The 3,167-nt window shown below is 47.8% G+C and overlaps 1 non-coding gene across 1 annotated transcript; it reads right to left on the bottom strand.

The window, feature by feature from the left end:
- Positions 1-1,705: 1,705 nt before the first annotated feature.
- trnas-gcu (transfer RNA serine (anticodon GCU)) lies at positions 1,706-1,787 on the bottom strand. Its single transcript has one exon. It is a non-coding gene; the product is annotated as a tRNA-Ser (tRNA).
- Between the last annotated feature and the right edge of the window lie 1,380 nt (positions 1,788-3,167).

The raw sequence follows: 3,167 nt of genomic DNA on the forward strand, positions 1-3,167 counted from the left end.
ATCAGGAGGAAAATTCTCCGCTGGTTGGAGTCATACGTAGCACAAAGGAAGATGGTTATGGTTGTTGGAGGTCAGTCATCTCAGCTCCAGGACTTCACTGCAGGAGTTCCTCAGGGTAGTGTCCTCGGCCCAACCATCTTCAGCTGCTTCATCAATGACCTTCCTTCCGTCATAAGGTCAGAAGTGGGGATGTTCGCTGATAATTGCACGATGTTCAGCACTATTCGTGACTCCTCAGATACTGAAGCAGTCGATGTCCAAATGCAGCAAGACCTGGACATTATCAAGGCTTGGGCTGACAAGCAGTGAGTAACATTCATGCCACACAAGTGCCAGGCAATGACTATCTCCAACAAAAGGGAATCCAGCCATCGCCCCTTGATGTTCAATAGCATTACCATCACTGAATCCCTCACTTCAAACATCCTGGGGGTTACCATTGATCAGAAGTTGAACTGGACTAGCCATATAAATACCCTGGCTACAAGAGCAGGTCAGAGGCTAGGGAGTGTGGGATGAATAACCCACCTCCTGACTCCCCAAAGCCTGTTCACCATCTACAAGGCATAAGTCAGGAGTTTGATGGAATACTCCCCACTTGCCTGGATAAGCGCAGCTCCCACAACACTCAAGAAGCTTGACAACATCCAGGACAAAGCAGCCCGCTTGACTGGCACCACATCCACAAACATTCAGTCCCTCCACCACCAACGCATAGTAGCAGCAGTGTATACCATCTACAAGATGCACTGCAGGGACTCAGCAAGGCTCCTGAGACAGCACCTTCCAAACCCATGACCACTACCATCTAGAAGGACAAGGGCAGCAGATACATGGGAACACCACCACATGGAAGTTCCCCTCCAAGTCACTCACCATCCTGAGTTTGAAATATATCACTGTTCCTTCACTGTTGCTGGGTCAAAATCCTGGAACTCCCTTCCTAACAGCACTGGTGGTATATCTACGCCACGTGGACTGCAGCAGTCCAAGAAGGCAGCTCACCATCATCTTCTCAAGGGCAACTAGGGATGGGCAATAAATGCTGGCCCAGCCAGTGAATCCCACATCCCATGAATGAATTTTTTAAAAATCTGAAACAGTTTAAATTTGTTTATAAAGGAAAACACATTTTGCAGATGTTCAGATACCAACTTCATCTTTCGATTCCAGATTTAATTTATCCAAATCCAGTAGGGTGTCTGCTGGAAAGGTCCATCAGTTCGGAGTATGCTTTCCCTTGTTCTTCCACAAACACTTATCACTGGATTGAGCAATTACAACATCGAGCAATCACTTTCCCCTAGAAAGGGAGCATGATACACAGTGAAACCCAGGGATCTGAAGAGAAACTTTCATCAGAATGCTTCAATCAGATTTTTGAATTGCTTGTTATTCAGTGCATGAGTTTCAATGTAGTTCACAATTTCCAAAGCAATCTCCATGATGGGCTTCAAATGTAGGCATTCTGGTACTAACTTCTCATGACGAATGATGCAGTGGAATATCCTGAATTCAGGGAAACTCTTTCGAGTTACCAACAGTCACAGATTGCAACTCTTTCGAGTACAATCACAGTTCTTGGTTTCCAGGAGTGGGACATGAACCCACAACCCTCCGATTCAAAGGCGAGGGTGCTATGAGCTGAGCCACAGCTGACACCTCTAAAAGCACCGCGTTCACGAAGAACCAGTTAATAAATTTACGACGAAGGTGGGATTCGAACCCACGCGTGCAAAGCACAATGGATTAGCAGTCCATCGCCTTAACCACTCGGCCACCTCGTCAGGAGTGCTTCAGCTGTCATCAGCTTTACAAAGTCCTAATGATCCATTATTGATCTCAATTTGGTTGTGGCCTATCAGCAATGGCAGTGAGCTTCTATAAATAGACCCAGGCTACTTAACTTGACAACTCCCAAAAATGGATGTGGGGATTGTGATATACCTGCATCTGCTGCTTCCAATGCAGACAGTGTGCAGACCTCATGCCAGCTGTTCATTTAAGTAATTGCTGCATGCAGCCAGTGCTAAGTGCACTGTTGAGTGTCTGCATGTCTGAGAAGGGCTGCAAAATCATCTATCATCACTTAAATCTAACTCACACTACTCAAAGCCAGCCTGCACCTCTTAAAGAGAAGGTGCAGAAAACTGGCTGCAGGAAGTGTTGGAACTAGTTGCAAAAAGGAACATGAACAAGAAGGCGAACACTGAATAATGGCACAGCATGGCAGAGAGAGGGTTCCATGATTTTCTGCAGTTGCACTGGAGCCCTTTGCCGAGGAGGTGCAGAGGAGAGCCCTGCAGGCAAAATCTCAGAAGGCAGTGGGAACGGGTGGCTGTGGTGATCAATGTTAGGAGTATAGCCCTGAGGACTTGGATGCAGTTCAGTTATTTTACATGAGTGGCACATCTTCAAATGCAATATCCCACTATCCTCATGCAGCATCACTCACCTACCAACAATTTCTATCAATCACAGCTCAAACCTCACATTATGATTCACCACACCCTCACACAATTATCATTGCTACAAGCCTCATACCCCCATCTCACGGCTTGCATACACTGACAGTAATTCAACCAAGACAGGCATATCACCAAATTGCAGCTGGCCCACTGACTAACCTCCCATCTTCTTGCAGGACAAAGTGGTTGCCTCCTGTTTGGGCACTATGTGTTCAATGGAGGGCCTCTCAATGACAAGGACCAACCCCATTTGTCCTGTCCCTGGCCTCCCGATCACCACCCCTTCCTCCACAGCACCCCCCTCGCAGGACCCTGCCTAACTGACCCCAGCGAAACTGTCCACTTTACACTCCATCGCTGTTCCTCACTGCGAGATGACTACAGTCTAGGCAGTGCCCGCTGCTCCTGGTGGCAGTGCTAGGACCGGAACCAGTGCTGGTTATTTGATTGGCCACCAGCTCTTGGAGGATAACCTCCCACATGGAGGCAGAAGCTACGACCCCAGGCAGTTAACTGCTTGACGACCGTAAAATCCATCATGGCTTCCTGTGCTGTTGGAGGCGGGCTCACTCCAAATTTTCAGGGCCACTGTCTCTGCGAAAAGTCCCAGCCATGAGTCATGAGCCAAGTGGTCAGTGGATAATCTTTGTTGCCCAATAGCTATCCTGGGGTTTGTCTTGGTGTCTCAAATGCAGATGG

Source organism: Cetorhinus maximus, unplaced genomic scaffold (assembly GCF_964194155.1).
Source record: "Cetorhinus maximus unplaced genomic scaffold, sCetMax3.hap1.1 HAP1_SCAFFOLD_1694, whole genome shotgun sequence".
NCBI classification, from domain to species: Eukaryota; Metazoa; Chordata; class Chondrichthyes; order Lamniformes; family Cetorhinidae; genus Cetorhinus; species Cetorhinus maximus.